This window comes from Schistocerca americana, chromosome X (genome assembly GCF_021461395.2).
Source record: "Schistocerca americana isolate TAMUIC-IGC-003095 chromosome X, iqSchAmer2.1, whole genome shotgun sequence".
Classification (NCBI taxonomy): Eukaryota; Metazoa; Arthropoda; class Insecta; order Orthoptera; family Acrididae; genus Schistocerca; species Schistocerca americana.
In genome coordinates, this window is record NC_060130.1 from 869,314,769 (window position 1) to 869,332,997 (window position 18,229).

The following is an 18,229-nucleotide window of genomic DNA, read 5'->3' on the forward strand; positions in this document are numbered from 1 at the left end:
TTTCCAACGTCTGCTAGTGGTAGTAGATGGATTATTGTTTGCACTGATTATCTGACACGCTATGCCATTACAAAAGCCGTGAAAACAGCCGAAGCATCTGAGGTAGCCAAATTCATTGTGGAAGACATTGTATTAAAACACGGTTCCCCAAGGTCGCTAATTACGGATCGAGGGAAAGTTTTCAATCGAATCTTGTGACAGAGATAAACCGTCGATGTAACATTACTCATCACATGACGACTGCCTACCATCCGCAAACTAACGGGCTTACTGAACGCCTTGAATAGACCTTGGCCGACATGCTATCAATGTTCGTCAATGTTGAGCAGAGCAACTGGGATGAGGTGCTACCTTTCATGATGTTTGCCTACAACACCGCCAAACAAGACACCACAGGATTTACGCCATTTTTCATGGTGCACGGGCGTGAGGCGACTACGACGATGGACACTGTGTTTCCGTTTACATCCTCATGACGTGGACGACGACTACATCGGCCAGGTGTTAACCAGAGCTGAGGAAGCTCGGCAGTTAGCTCGACTTCGCACGCTGCAGGCTCAAGAAAACAATCGCCGAAGGTATGACGCGAGCCACCGCCATGTTGTCTACCAGCTTAGTGACCTTGCCTGGATCTTCGCTCCTGTTCGGAAGGTTGGTCTCTCTGCGAAGCTCCTCAGGCGCTACTTTGGACCTTATAAGGTTTTAAGACAGTTGTCTGATGTTACTTATGAAGTTGAAGATTTCGACCCTGACACAAGACGACGAAAGATCAGATATAGGGTCCATATCCTTCGAATGAAACCCTATAAGGATCCTGCAACCCAGGATAAATTCGAAGCTCCAGCGACAGGCAACAAGCGGAAAGGTGACGAAGAGCGTAGCGGCAAAAGAAGTTGTAAGAAGATCACCGCCAGGGCGAGAATCAGTCATCGGGAGTCGGAGAAAGCAGGACTCGTTCCCGGACTAGGACGACGTAACACCAAGACACTGTTCACTTAAGGACGGAGCAATGTCATAGCAGAAGCTGAGTACCAACGTGGTGTAGGGTATGATACTAAATTGTTGCATGGAGGGTCGTGAGTTCAAAACTCACCTGGACTGTACAATTTTAGTTTCTATATTCGATTCGAGTATATTCTAGAAGTATCCACAAATGTAAAGAATCATTGTACCTGGAATTTTCTGTAGCTGTATATATATACTGTATGTGTTCTGGCCGGAGGCAGTTCGCTCCGCTCTCTTGTATGTGCAAGTGCTGAATAAACCTTCGTTAAGTGAAGTTAGTGTTCGTCATTCATCTAATTACACCTTCTTCTATCTCATCAGTTCCAGATGCCTTTCCACCGTTAAGCAATTGTAGTTGCTTGTTTATTCTGTGATCACTTATCTGGGTATCTCCCATTTCAACTCTCTTGCGGTGACTAAACTGAAGAACTGTATTAAAATCAGTATTCAGTATTTTGGCCTTCTCTCTGTCATCTTCCATTTCGGTGGCAGTATGGTCGTTGAGCCACTAAGTAGATGACTTCGTTCCGCTTACTAACTTTACCAAAGACGGGTAGGTCGGGGAAGAATGCCAGTGTGCACTCGGTGTGCTTGCCGGGGGGTCTCGTCCGTAATGTGGAGGAGGCCCTTTCGGCAGCTATTGAACGCACTGGGTGTGACCGGCTGCAGATAGTAGCACATGTCGGAACGAATGACGCCTGCCGCTTGGGTTCTGAGGCCATCCTTGGTTCCTTCCGGCGGCTGGCTGATTTGGTGAAGACAACCAGCATCGCACGCGGAGTGCAAGCTGAGCTTAATATCTGCAGCATAGTGCCCAGAGTCGATCGCGGTCCTCTGGTTTGGAGCCGTGTGGAGGGTCTAAACCAGAGGCTCAGACGACTCTGCGACTATAATGGTTGCAAATTCATCGACCTCCGTTATTGGGTGGAGAACTGTAGGGCCCCCCTAGACAGGTCAGGCGTGCACTACACACCGGAAGCAGCTACTAGGGTAGCAGAGTACGTGTGGCGTGCACACGGGTTTTTTTTAGGTTAGAGGGACCCCCCCCCCCCTTGGGCGAAACGATAAAATACCTGACGGCTTACCAGAGAGGACATTATCATCGTTGATAAAGAACGTCCGTCCTCAGAGACCAAAAACAGGAAAAGTCAACGTAATATTGGTAAACTGCAGGAGTATCCAGGGCAAGGTTCCTGAATTAGTATCTCTTATTGAAGGAAATAGTGCGCATATAGTATTAGGAACGGAAAGTTGGTTAAAACCGGAAGTGAACAGTAACGAAATCCTAGACACAGAATGGAATATATACCGCAAGGATAGGATAAACGCCAATGGTGGAGGAGTATTTATAGCAGTAAAGAATTCAATAATATCCAGTGAAGTTATTAGCGAATGCGAATGTGAAATAATCTGGGTTAAGTTAAGTATCAAAGGTGGGTCACATATGATAGTCGGATGCTTCTATAGACCACCTGCATCAGCAACCGTAGTAGTTGAGCGCCTCAGAGAGAACCTGCAGAACGTCGTGAAGAAGTTTCGTGATCATACTATTGTAATAGGGGGAGACTTCAATCTACCAGGTATAGAATGGGATAGTCACACAATCAGAACTGGAGCCAGGGACAGAGACTCTTGTGACATTATCCTGACTGCCTTGTCCGAGAATTACTTCGAGCAGATAGTTAGAGAACCAACTCGTGAAGCTAACGTTTTAGACCTCATAGCAACAAATAGACCGGAACTTTTCGACTCCGTGAATGTAGAAGAGGGTATCAGTGATCATAAGTCAGTGGTTGCATCAATGACTACAAGTGTAATAAGAAATGCCAAGAAAGGAAGGAAAATATATTTGCTTAACAAGAGTGATAGGGCACAAATCGCAGAATATCTGAGTGACCACCATCAAACGTTCATTTCTGAGGAAGAGGATGTGGAACAAAAATGGAAAAAATTCAGAAACATCGTCCAGTACGCCTTAGATAAGTTCGTACCGACTAAGGTCCAAAGCGAGGGGAAAGATCCACCGTGGTATAACAATCATGTACGAAAGGTACTACGGAAACAAAGAAAGCTTCATCATAGGTTTAAGAGTAGTCGAATCATAGCTGATAAGGAAAAGCTGAACGAAGCGAAAAAGAGCGTAAAGAGAGCAATGAGAGAAGCATTCAACGAATTCGAACATAAAACATTGGCAAACAATCTAAACAAGAACCCTAAAAAGTTTTGGTCATATGTAAAATCGGTAAGCGGATCTAAATCCCCTATTCAGTCACTCGTTGACCACGATGGCACCGAAACAGAGGACGACCGAAGAAAGGCAGAAATACTGAATTCAGTGTTCCGAAACTGTTTCACTGCGGAAAATCGTAACACGGTCCCTGACTTCAGCCGTCGCACGGACGCCAAAATGGAAAATATTGAAATAAACGATATCGGAATTGAAAAACAACTGCTATCACTTAGTAGCGGAAAAGCATCCGGACCAGACGAGATACCCTTAAGATTCTACAGTGATTATGCTAAAGAACTTGCCCCCTTTCTATCAGCAATTTATCGTAGATCGCTGGAAGAACGTAAAGTACCTAGCGACTGGAAGAAAGCGCAGGTCGTTCCCATTTTCAAGAAGGGTCATAAATCAGATGCGAATAATTATAGGCCTATTTCGCTTACGTCAATCTGTTGTAGAATAATGGAACATGTTTTGTGTTCTCGTATTATGACGTTCTTAGATAATACAAATCTCCTTCATCATAACCAACATGGATTCCGCAAACAGAGATCATGTGAAACTCAGCTCGCCCTATTTGCCCAAGAAATTCACAGTGCCGTAGACACTGGCGAGCAGATTGATGCCGTATTCCTGGACTTCAGGAAGGCATTTGATACGGTTCCGCACTTACGTTTAGTGAAAAAAATACGAGCTTACGGAATATCGGACCAGGTTTGTGATTGGATTCAGGATTTCCTAGAAGAAAGAACACAACATGTCATTCTTAACGGTTCAAAATCTGCAGATGTAGAGGTAATTTCGGGAGTACCGCAGGGAAGCGTGATAGGACCTTTATTGTTTACAATATACATAAATGACTTAGTTGACAACATCGGTAGCTCCGTGAGGCTATTTGCAGATGACACGGTTGTCTACAAGAAAGTAGCAACATCAGAAGACTCGTACGTACTCCAGGAGGACCTGCAGAGGATTAATGCATGGTGCGACAGCTGGCAGCTTTCCCTAAACGTAGATAAATGTAATATAATGCGCATACATAGGGGCAGAAATCCATTCCAGTACGATTATGCCATAGGTGGTAAATCATTGGAAGCGGTAACGACCGTAAAATACTTAGGAGTTACTATCCGGAGCGATCTGAAGTGGAATGATCACATAAAACAAATAGTGGGAAAAGCAGGCGCCAGGTTGAGATTCATAGGAAGAATTCTAAGAAAATGTGACTCATCGACGAAAGAAGTAGCTTACAAAACGCTTGTTCGTCCGATTCTTGAGTATTGCTCATCAGTATGGGACCCTTACCAGGTTGGATTAATAGAAGAGATAGACATGATCCAGCGAAAAGCAGCGCGATTCGTCATGGGGACATTTAGTCAGCGCGAGAGCGTTACGGAGATGCTGAACAAGCTCCAGTGGCGGACACTTCAAGAAAGGCGTTACGCAATACGGAGAGGTTTATTATCGAAATTACGAGAGAGCACATTCCGGGAAGAGATGGGCAACATATTACTACCGCCCACATATATCTCGCGTAATGATCACAACGAAAAGATCCGAGAAATTAGAGCAAATACGGAGACTTACAAGCAGTCGTTCTTCCCACGCACAATTCGTGAATGGAACAGGGAAGGGGGGATCAGATAGTGGTACAATAAGTACCCTCCGCCACACACCGTAAGGTGGCTCGCGGAGTATAGATGTAGATGTAGACCAATACTTGTTAGAATCTTTAGTTCAGTCGATTGGCAAAATTTCATCTTAAAATTGATTGAACGCTTCTGTACTTTTTCTTTCAACCCATTTTCGCTTCTTTCAGCTTTCGTTTTTCAGCTACTATTTGACCTCGCTTAAACCTGTGATGTCACTTTCGTAGCAACTTTCTAACATAATTATGAAACGACTTCCTATTTTTTTTCCACATCTTCATCCTCAAAAATGAATAACTGATATCCAATTCCCATATTCTCTGCAATTTGTGTCGTGTCCCTCTTGCTAATCAAAAATATTTTCTTACATTTCTTAACATTTCTTGAAACACCCATAGTAATTGGTGCTATCACAGCATTATCATCACTGCTGGCCTCCTCTACGTTGACTCATTCGAAACGTTAAGTCCTACGTGTTGCTGGGAGATCCAAGAAGTTACCCTTCGTAGTAGGTTAATGGGGGCGGGAGAATCATTTGTCTGTGCAGGTTGCATACATTAGAGGCAAGCATGCTCTCAGGGTCAATGATGACATCATGCCTTAAGCTATTGTTCTTCTACGCCACTTTATATCAAATTTCTGGTACCGAGCGCCGCGGGTTTCAAATCGGCGCCAGACGGCATGGAACTCGATGACCACTAGAGGTCGCTGCAGGAGTCGCGCCGTAAGCCGTGGCTGCGGGCGCTCCTGGCTCCAACGTGAGGGCGCCAATGTGGAGCACGTGGTCCAAGCGGCCAATAGCGACGTACCCTGTAGTGTATTGAGGCTCCTGCGTTTCACTCAGCGAGGCAGTCTGGTATACGAGTTGATTCAGTTGACATCTCGCTTATAGACATCGTGTTTACATTGTGTGTTCAAAAATGGTACAAATGGCTCTGAGCACTATGGGACTTAACATCTGAGATCATCAGTCCCCTAGAACTTAGAACTACTTAAACCTAACTAACCTAAGGACATCACACACACCCATGCCCGAGGCAGGATTCGAACCTGCGACCGTAGCAGTCGCGCGGTTCCAGACTGAAGCGCCTAGAATCGCTCGGCCACAGCGGCCCGCTTGCGTTGCGTGTGCTTACTTCCTGTTTATGAGTGGGCGTTGTTTTGACTTCATGAGGCTGTCTCTTGCGACCCCGTTGCTTAATACTTTGTTGTTGATCTTGGTCACTTACTCAGTTCTCTGTCGTCGTTCCTGTCCTTCCATTCCCGTCCGTCCGTCTTGTTTGTTCACGGGCCACTCGTGCCGGTCCCACCACGTTTTCGTTAGCAGCAACCCCGCGATAGGAACTGTCGCGGTAACAACAAAATTGACATTAAATTAATTATGCAACTTAATTAGACTGACCAATCAATCAATTCAATGACACCATCAGTTTTGCCCTAGCAAAACGTGGCCACCGATACAAGCGCACTTTTCTTTGTCACCCTCCCTTCTGGGATATCCCCAGCCCTCCCCCGTCTCCCTTTCCATCCCCACACGCTTTTGAAGGGGTTAATGGCGCACCTACAAGAACCTGGAGTGTGCTCAACAGAATCCGATACGGACATGAAAGAAAAAAATGGCTGTGAGCACTATTGGACTTAACATCTGAGATCATCAGTCCCCTAGAACTTAGAACTACTTAAACCTAAGTAACCTAAGGACATCACACACATCCATGCCCGAGGCAGGATTCGAACCTGCGACCGTAGCGGTCGCACGGTTCCAGACTGTTGCGCCTAGATCCGCTCGGTCACTCCTGCCGGCGACATGGAAGAACTAAGTCCTTCACGTACAAATCGGAACTCTCAGACTCCGTGTTGTGCGACAGTGGAGCAACAGAACAGCCTGCTGAACACAATGTAGAGGAATGTTCCAATAGATGTTTTCGTGAAGACTGGAATTACATAATTAACGCCTCGCCAACAACACTGGATTGGATAGACTCTTTGTTCAAAATGTTCAAATGTGTATGAAATCTTATGGGACTTAACTGTTAAGGTCATCAGTCCCTAAGCTTACACACTACTTAACCTAAATTATCCTAAGGACAAACACAAACACCCATGCCCGAGGGAGGACTCGAACCTCCGCCAGGACCAGTCGCACAGTCCATGACTGCAGCGCCCAAGACCGCTCGGCTAATGCCGCGCGGCGATAGACTCTTTGGAAATCAGTTTGTGATATAATTAGTGACCATAACTCTTGTGCATTCCTTTCGTTATGTATAAATATTTCTTTTGCATTGTGTAAATATCTCGGTAAATTTCACGTGTATTTCCGTACGATAAATAAATAAATAATAAACTGGCGCACTTTCTTTGTCACCCCCTTAACCTATCGTTCTGTTCCATGTCAGCACTTTCGATATCAAATTAATTCACCAATTTATTAAATTGATCGAAAAAATTGGTAAGAAATAGTTCAACTGTGCTACTTCCCCTCCTCTTAACCTACTGTGCCACTTGCAGTATTCTGTAGTTGAACACGAGCTGCATCAGGTGAGGCCTGAGTTACACGATTAGCCCCCCGGCCACCCAACCAAATAAATTGACTAATTAATTAAACCGACATGCTCTTGTGTGGGGACAGTTTTCCTTTGTGGATACTGCCCCCGTCTGGATATATTGCTTGACTGGCGGGATATCTATCGCATTGTGTGCAATATTGTTTATTTAAACAATTTGCCAGGAAAATGATTGCAGTGTGTGGAATATTTAAACAATTGCAGCACTCTTTATATGAGATCGCATAAGGAATACCGTCATGAAGCACTCACTACTTGTAATTACACTGTCACAGGTGGCGCTAAATGTGACCGGCGAAAAAAAATCTCCCAGTCGCGTCGCTGACTGCCACATGAATCACCTCACTACGCACGACACGGGTCAGGGACTGCCGCAACTGCCGCACCGCGCTAATTCTCCGCAAACAAAGCAACTCTTTGATATATGACACCACACTTGCTTCCTGCCTCTCTATCTCTCTCCATTTCCCTTTCCCTCTCTCCTTCTCTCTGTCTCAAATGGTTACTACCTGTTTGTCTGAACCAACGTATGCAAACACACACAGACTAAGATTTCCTCGTCACCCCTCCTCCATTCCAACCCCATCCCCCACCCTCCCCACCAATCAAAGGATTTAAACCCATAAAGAATGCATAATATGAGCCATCAGTTGTTAGTCCCATTGGCGGAGGAATGGAATGAATTTCATACACCCAGGCCAGCATGTGTGTACCCTCATCCACCCCCCCCCCCCCTCACATTATTTATGGTACTTTTATCAAGTTTACGTGTTTTCCATCAATTTTCGTAATTTTACCGGGTTTTCTCTAATTTCAACGCATTGTACTCAATTACTCGAGGTTCAAAGCATCACTTTCTACGAGCTGTCACGTCAACAAAAAGTCTCTTTGTGTCGATTGCATGATGCTATCAGCCAATGACATTGCAGCATGGTTCTCAATTTCTGTATTATTGCTAAACTACTCCCTCCATTACTCTGTGAGGGTCATATGCATGTGGACATCTTGCAAACCCTGTTACACTGTCTACATCAAATGACACAAATAGTGTTTCTTAGTGTAGGAAATAGGCGTCAACAGAGAGGAAGTGTGGAAACTACTTTCCTTAGCCGAAACACTTTATAAATTCGGTAAGGTTTTATTATGACTTACCATCTCCCCCTATATGCATGGGAGTGACGAAGTATTCTGACATTCGTGGGATTGAATTGGAGATTTAAAGATGTAGCACTCTGACCTCTATTTCAAAACAAGCTACCCCTTCGTTGAACCTATCAGGTAAGGACCCTAAGCAAAACTCCGGATGGTCTCTCTCTATTCATCTCGTAATTTTAGTAATTTCAACGCATTGTACTCAATTACTCGAGACAAAACCACCACTCTCGGCGAGTTGTCACGTCAACAAAACGTCTCTGAATGTATCAGGTATAGTACCTTCCTACTGCTGGTCAGTTCCATATTAAATCGAAGACAATGTTGCAGGAGGATTGGTTAAAGGCAGAGGAGGTGTTAGGAGATGCATAGAGAGAGGCCATCCAGAGTTTTGCTCAGGGTCCTTACCTGATTGGTTCAACGAAGGGGTAGATTGTTTTGAAATAGAGGCCAGAGTGCTAGATCTCTGAATCTCCGACTTGAGCCTACGAATGTGAGAATACTTGGTGACTCCCATCCATATAGGGGGAGATGGTAAGTCATAATAAAACCCTACCGAATTTATAAAGTGTTTCAGTAAGGAATGTAGTTTTCACACTTCCTCTCTGTTGACGCCTATTTCCTGCTCTAAGAAACAGTATTTGTGTCGTTTAGACAGGGTAACAGGGTTTGCAATATGTTTACATGTATATGACCCTCACAGAGTAATGGAGGGAGTAGTTTAGCAATAATACAGAAATTGAGAACCATGCTGCAATGTCATTGGCTGATAGCATCACGACGTCGACGCAAAGAGACATTTTGTCTACGTGACAGCTCGTAGAGAGTGATGCTTTGGACCTAGAGTAATTGAGTACAATGCGTTGAAATTAGGGAAAAACCTGGTAACATTACGAAAACTGATGGAAAATACGTAAAATTGATTAAAATACCATACATAATGTGAAGGGATGAGGGAACACACATCTGGCCTGAGTGTATGAAAATCATTCCATTCCTCCACCGGTGGGATTGACAACTGATGGCGGTGGCCGTGCGGTTCTAGGCGCTGCAGTCCGGAACCGCGGGACTGCTACGGTCGCAGGTTCGAATCCTGCCTCGGGTATGGTTGTGTGTGATGTCCTTAGGTTAGTTAGGTTTAAGTAGTTCGAAGTTCTAGGGGACTAATGACCTAAGATGTTAAGTCCCATAGTGCTCAGAGCCATTTTTTTTGACAACCGATGGTGCATACTATGTGTGCTCTATGGGTTTAACTCCTGCAGAATAACCCCTTGTTCCACATGCAATTATGCATTGTAAGCCATAAAAATGAAATACGATTTGGCGGCCATGATGACCGCCACCTAGGACACCGAAACAGTGATATTATACATGGGTGCGATTTGCCCCTCCGATATGAGGACTCAGTACTCTTGGTCTCTTCGAAAATGGAACACCGAAACATCTGCTACCCCATCACTGTGCAACTTGAGTTTAAATGTGTAGGTCATCACCTTTGGAGGGGCCGTTCGGAGATGCTCCACAATGCGGCAAACTCTTCCAGTTTCCGTACGCTGAGATGTCTTCCATATTTTTGTCAATAACAAACACCACCTCTGTCTTTTTTCAACCATCCTCTATGTTGTGGGAGCAGCTTAACCTGCACCCCGCGATGCCCAGCTCTCTGTGAGAGCCGATGGATCGAAACGTGTAGGTAAGCGATATTCTGACGAAAGGGGAGTTGAGAGGTGAGCTCTATACCCCTTCTTCTTAGTGTTGTAATGTATGCAACATATTACAACCTCTCACATACGTCTTGCGAAGTTACAGCAGTAAGAAAACTAGGAGCTAATACGAAGATTTTTACCGAGAGACAATCAGCAGCAGAAGTTGCATCTTTTGTTTTCTCGCTAAGTAAGAGACAACATTCCTCGATGATGATTGAGTGCCTACAAATGGTTGGAATGACATCTCAACAGATAGACTAAATTTACATTTACATCTGTATGCGTACTTTGCAAGCCGTCTTACGGTTTGTGGCGGAGGGTACACCACTACTAGTCATTTCCTTCCTCTTCCACTCGCAAATAGAGCGAGGGATAAAGACCGCCTACTAGCCGCTTCAAGAGCGCTAATTTCTCGTATCTTATCTTCGTGGTCTTTATGCGAAGTGTACTTTGGCGGCGGTAGATTCCTTCTGCAGTCGGCTTTAAATATCGGTTCTCTATAGTGTTCCTCGAAAAGAACGTCGTCTTCCTCCCAGTGGTTACCATTTGAGCTGCCTGCCGAGTGTAATCCAAAGCTGGAAAAAATTACTCACCATGCAAAGCGACTCTCATGATCAGTTTAATTGATTAGCCTATCAGTCTGATATCAGTGACGTGTCGCCGGTTGGGGGAAAATTATGTCCAGTTATAAAAAGGAAATAGATTTAGATGGGCAACTGATATTTCTAGAGCAACAGTCGTCAGGAGGAGCTATTTCCGATACTTCGTTCTTTGTCAAATGTCACCATATTGGGGCTGCACTCGTAATATTTAACTGTAATTACACTGATAAATATGTGGCTGGTTTCCTTGGATGACTGCCTGCAATCCAGGTGTTAGGCAGAGGTAGTCAGTGACTGGAACGAATGGACATATCCAGCTCAAGGCTGTCGGGAGTGATGGGTACAAAGAAAAGTTCCGGCTGGAGAGTTAGCCGTCTCTTTCCCAAGGCTGCGGAGGCAAGTTCCATCGGCAACCCTATCGATGCCCTCTGCACAGATGAATATTGTAATAGCCAGTATGCTGGAAGAGTGGTGACAGAAGCGGATGTGTGTGCTGCATGAGAAGAATCTATATGGTGAGCGTTTGCGCTAGACAATTATACCCCCTCATGTAAATTGATCATCTGATGGCTGGGCGGCCACGGTGATACGCTATTTGGCCCCTGAGCATCTGGTATAGCAGGTGTGTTAATACTGGTTGATGAGTGTGCAGCTGCTGGTGTGACGATCACACGGAGGTGGCCTATGGAATTTTCCGCGATATCCAACACCTAGCCATGACAACTACTGCCACGGAATGAATCGTGGTTTATGTGTGTCATGTCTAGTGCTTCTCTATACATCGCAGTGGTCTCTGTCTTGCAGTGGTATTTGTTGTTGTCTCTGTTCTATCACACAATAGGCCCTCACTCCTCCTCCTCCTTCCAAATGGAGCGGGAGGGACCAACTTAGGAATTCTATAGTGTTTTAAAAACAACATGAAATTCCCGACTCAGCAATTTATTGTACCCGATAGTGGTATTATAAGCATGCATCTACCCAAGCCCTTACCAGACTGTTTAAAGATATGGCGCAATTGAGATGAAATTTTAAATTTTCAGCTATCTCCAATGCTCAGAAATGGGCTTCCTGAGAAACGACCTAACTGTGTCAGTATCCACTAATAGGAGGTAGGGAAAACATTTGGAAGGGGGAAGAGTAGGGTTTGAAAACCGGCGGTTGCGGGTTTGAATTCCAGAATTTCTACATATACCAGTCCTAATGTCCACCAGCAGAATGCAAGGGAAAACTGCCTACACCCAAAGGGTATCGATTTAATTAATTAGTCAATAAACCTGATAGAGTGAGGGAATATTTACAAGACAGCCACAGCCTTGCATTTTCCGAATTGCCGGAGATTTCCCAGGTATCTACCGCTTTGTTCAGGGCAAAGGAGGGGTTAGTGTGGCACGAGACAGATGCTACCTACTTCTTCTGAAATGTCTTCGTTCCCTCTGCAGTATTAATGGTTTCTATAGCAATGGATGTGTGAGAACAGAGGGATATACCGACTACCACCACCAAGTCTGCATGAGCGGTGGGGAGACTGGTGGACGACGTTGGAAGGGAGGAGGGGTGGGGAGGATATATTGGCGTGTGTGTATTTGCATATGTTGGTTCACACAAACAGGAACTAACCACTTGAGACACAGAGAGGGTGAGAATGAGACGGAAAGGAGAGAGAGGCAGGAAGTGGGCCTGGTGTCAAATTTCAAAGAGGTGCCACTACCTGAAGCATTGTTTACGGAGGATTAACGCTCTCCATCAGCTGTGGCGGTCCCTGGCTGGTGGCGATCACGGTGCAGTGAAACCGGCCCGACAGTCAACGACGTGATCGGAAGTTTTTTAGCCGGGCACTTTTAGCGTGATCTGTGACAGTATAATTACATGTGGTGAGTGCATCATGATGGTATTCCTTAGGCGATCTGGATAAAAGAGTTTGTCTAAATATTCTACACACTGCTATCAATTTCCTGACAAATTGTTCAAATAAACAATATTCCATACACTGTAATAGATTTCCCGCCAATCAATCACTGATTTCCAGAAGGGGGCCATTTTCCATCAAGGAAACAGTCCCACACAAAAGTATATCGATTTAATTAATTAGTCAGTCAATTTGATTGAGTGGGAAGGGTGTTATTCGAATAACTCAGGCCTCACCTGATGCAGCTCGTGATCAGTCACAGAATATAGCAAGTGGCGTATTAGGTTAAGAGGAGGGGAGGTACTGCAGTTGAACTATTTTCCAGTTTTTTCTATAAATTTAATTAATCGGTGAATTAATTTTATATCAAAAGTGCTGGCATGGAACAGAACAATAGGTTAAGGGGATGACAAAGAAAGTTCGCCAGAAACCCCTTCAAATTCGTGCGAAATTCAGAAAGTACGCTCGTATCGGCAAGGTGGGAGGGGGAGGGGGGGAGGGGGAGGGAGGGGGAGGGGGAGGGAGGAAGAGGGGGAGGGAGGGGGTCAAGGATTTTCCAGAGGGGAGGGTGACAAAGAAAAGTGCATTAACGTCGGTGGCTACGTGCTGCTACGGGAAAACGCATGATGCCATTGAATTTATTAATTGGTCAATTTAATTAAGTTTCTTAATTAATCTGATATTAATTTGTTATAAAGCTACATACACTCCTGGAAATGGAAAAAAGAACACATTGACACCGGTGTGTCAGACCCACCATACTTGCTCCGGACACTGCGAGAGGGCTGTACAAGCAATGATCACACGCACGGCACAGCGGACACACCAGGAACCGCGGTGTTGGCCGTCGAATGGCGCTAGCTGCGCAGCATTTGTGCACCGCCGCCGTCAGTGTCAGCCAGTTTGCCGTGGCATACGGAGCTCCATCGCAGTCTTTAACACTGGTAGCATGCCGTGACAGCGTGGACGTGAACCGTATGTGCAGTTGACGGACTTTGAGCGAGGGCGTATAGTGGGCATGCGGGAGGCCGGGTGGACGTACCGCCGAATTGCTCAACACGTGGGGCGTGAGGTCTCCACAGTACATCGATGTTGTCGCCAGTGGTCGGCGGAAGGTGCACGTGCCCGTCGACCTGGGACCGGACCGCAGCGACGCACGGATGCACGCCAAGACCGTAGGATCCTACGCAGTGCCGTAGGGGACCGCACCGCCACTTCCCAGCAAATTAGGGACACTGTTGCTCCTGGGGTATCGGCGAGGACCATTCGCAACCGTCTCCATGAAGCTGGGCTACGGTCCCGCACACCGTTAGGCCGTCTTCCGCTCACGCCCCAACATCGTGCAGCCCGCCTCCAGTGGTGTCGCGACAGGCGTGAATGGAGGGACGAATGGAGACGTGTCGTCTTCAGCGAAGAGAGTCGCTTCTGCCTTGGTGCCAATGATGGTCGTATGCGTGTTTGGCGCCGTGCAGGTGAGCGCCACAATCAGGACTGCATACGACCGAGGCACACAGGGCCAACACCCGGCATCATGGTGTGGGGAGCGATCTCCTACACTGGCCGTACACCACTGGTGATCGTCGAGGGGACACTGAATAGTGCACGGTACATCCAAACCGTCATCGAACCCATCGTTCTACCATTCCTAGACCGGCAAGGGAACTTGCTGTTCCAACAGGACAATGCACGTCCGCATGTATCCCGTGCCACCCAACGTGCTCTAGAAGATGTAAGTCAACTACCCTGGCCAGCAAGATCTCCGGATCTGTCCCCCATTGAGCATGTTTGGGACTGGATGAAGCGTCGTCTCACGCGGTCTGCACGTCCAGCACGATCGCTGGTCCAACTGAGGCGCCAGGTGGAAATGGCATGGCAAGCCGTTCCACAGGACTACATCCAGCATCTCTACGATCGTCTCCATGGGAGAATAGCAGCCTGCATTGCTGCGAAAGGTGGATATACACTGTACTAGTGCCGACATTGTGCATGCTCTGTTGCCTGTGTCTATGTGCCTGTGGTTCTGTCAGTGTGATCATGTGATGTATCTGACCCCAGGAATCTGTCAACAAAGTTTCCCCTTCCTGGGACAATGAATTCACGATGTTCTTATTTCAATTTCCAGGAGTGTAGAAGAACAATAGGTTAAGGGCTCACATGAATCAGTGCAATAGCTTAAGGCACTATGTCATCATTGCCTCTGGATGTATGCTTGCCCCTGATGTATGCGTCCTTCACAAACAAATTGTCCTTGTACCCCCATTATCTTAGTACTCCCCTCATGAGCTGGTTCTCTAACTATCTGCTTGAAGTAATTTTTATATTAGAAATTCAGAATAATCTCTAACGAATCACTGTTCCTGGCACCATTTTTATCGAATGACTCTCCCATTCTATAGATTGCAAATTGGAGTGTGCACCTATTACAATAGCGTGATCAGGAAACTTACTCATCATACGCTGCAAGTTCTCTGTGAAGTACTCTGCCACTACATGTCCTGATGTGAGTGGTCTATAATAGTATCTTAATACCACCATTGACACACTTTTGATGCTTAGCTTCACCAAGATTATTTCACTTTTGGATTCTCTTATAACCTCACTAGATACTATCATGCAGTATGCCAATAAATACGCTGCCACCTTTGACGTCTATTCTATCTTTGCGATATACACTCCAACTGATTTACAATTTCGTTGTTATTGTATTGTATTAATATTTTCAGCCAGAGTTCTGTTGTGAATACTATGTGGACATCATTGTCTTTAATATGCAATACGAACGATGGGACCTTACCATGGATCCTCCTGCAGTTTATTAATGTCACGTTACCCTCTGGTATTCTGGGTCTGTGAGGATGAACGTTTTCTGAGAGTAATGTGGATGACATATTTTCGATTTCGGTAAGCTGTTAATCACTGACCTAAAGAAACTCCCGTGTGCACACTACATGCACTCTTTTACCACAGTAGTCGCTTCCTTTGTGCATGTATGTCCGATCTATTGAGAGGGGGAGGGGGGGGGGACCGATAATTCTCCATCTTATAGCGGAGGCCTAGAAACTACCAGAAAATATCATTGCAGAATCGTCTGAGCCTCTGGTATGGACCTTCTGTTCGGTTCAAAACTAGAAAACCACGATCAATTCCGGCTACGATGCCACAAATAGCCAGCCGAGCTAGCGAGCTACATACGATGCTACCACCTAAATAATCTGAGGATAGACTCAGAATCTAAGCAGCAAACGTCACTCATGCTGACTTAACCAAGAGTTGCACCCTGTGCATCCAATAGGCGATGGCATAGTCTCCTCCACATCTCAGACAAGATATCTCGGCAAACATACTGAGTGTACACTGGCTTTAACATGCTTGCCACTTTTCTGAGGGCTTCATTACTCGCCTAGCGTTGGAGCTCCTGATGACTAGCATACCCACCCTCTGCAACTGTCCAGACTGGACAGTAAAAGCGGTTATGGCCCCAACAGGAAATACATCTCATGCTGGTTCAAGTCTGTGATTAACACTAGGCAGCGCCTTGTACTTGTCGCTAAGGCAAAAGGGGACAGCTGTGCAGCCGGTTCCAACTTATGTTCTCCGCACAGAGGCAATTAACCCAACACCTGTCCACCACTCACGATCAAGCAGAAACACTCAGACGAGTCAGACGCTGCACATGGGAAGATGCAGAGTGGCACGTACCCGAATTCGCCTAAGGGGACTGGCAACCCTTCATGCACTGAAGCGTCACAGCCTTACATCTGCACAAGGCGTTGCCTCCCTGGATTGTGTCGGTCACAACAAGGACGACAGATGGCAGGACAAGGGCCACCAGAGGTCCTGCATGACAGGGACCTATTTCCTCCGCCGTATCACGTGTGCGGAACTGGATCGGTGCGAATTCCTCTGCGCCCCGGTTGTATGGTGCGGTGCAAGCCAACACGTTGGGAGTTCACTCAGCAGAAGATCTTGGCCAAATCGTATGTCCTCTCTTAGAGTCCATCAGTCAGAGGCTGCTCGAAAGCCACCACAGTGGGTCCTACAACTTTCCAGCGATATCCTGAGACGTACCTGTTGGCCAACTACGCCTAACACTCAACCTCTGTCGTTAGGGATTATCGGTGGCATAGTCTTCACGTCCCACTATGTTTATTCACTGTGTGTTCCAATCGTATGCGCGTTAGTGTCTGAGAAGTTGTATTCCTTTTTATTGAGAAGAGTTTCTCCTTTGTTATTAAATCTCTCTATGGTGGTCCAAATAAATCCTGGTTTTCGTTTGCCTGTATCTTGTTATTGCTTAGCAAGCATCTCCTCATGAGTGATATAGCAGTGACGACGCGATGTTTGAACCCAAGGGTCCACGTGTGTTTTTTTTCTGTTCTTTATTCTCCCAGCTCACCTGATATTCGATTTCTTTCTCTTGTTTCTCCGTGGTGAAACAGCCAGTTTTTGAATTCCCTGACATGGCGCAAATAATGTTGCTGTATCTGCAGTCCATGCAGCATGTCATGCAAGGATTAATCGCCACGGTAGCGAGCTTTCCAACAGCGTTCGCCAATGGTTCCCAGTGCCCTTCTCGGTCGGACCTTACGGTTAAAGCCTTTCGCGACGCATATCCACTCCTTCCGTCTTTTGACAAAAAAGACGAACGTTGGGTGAACTTCTTGGCGTGCCTTGAGAGGCTGTTTCTGGTGTATGGTATCACAGGAGACACCCATCGTAGGGCATTTCTCCTCGCCTGTATTGTACCAGAGGTTTACCGTCTTCTTCAGCAACTGAAACCTGAATTAGAACTACATCTACATCTACATCCATACTCCGCAAGCCACCTGACGGTGTGTGGCGGAGGGTACCCTGAGTACCTCTATCGGTTCTCCCTTCTATTCCAGTCTCGCATTCTTCGTGGAAAGAAGGATTGTCGGTATGCTTCTGTGTGGGCTCTAATTTCTCTAATTTTATCCTCATGGTCTCCTCGCGAGATATACGTAGGAGGCAGCAATATACTGCTTGACTCCTCGGTGAAGGTATGTTCTCGAAACTTTAACAAAAGCCCGTACCGAGCTACTGAGCGTCTCTCCTGCAGAGTCTTCCACTGGAGTTTATCTATCATCTCCGTAACGCTTTCGCGATTACTAAATGATCCTGTAACGAAGCGCGCTGCTCTCCGTTGGATCTTCTCTATCTCTTCTATCAACCCTATCTGGTACGGACCCCACACTGCTGAGCAGTATTCAAGCAGTGGGCGAATAAGCGTACTGTAACCTACTTCCTTTGTTTTCGGATTGCATTTCCTTAGGATTATTCCAATGAATCTCAGTCTGGCATCTGCTTTACCGACGATCAACTTTATATGATCATTCCATTTTAAATCACTCCTAATGCGTACTCCCAGATAATTTATGGAATTAACTGCTTCCAGTT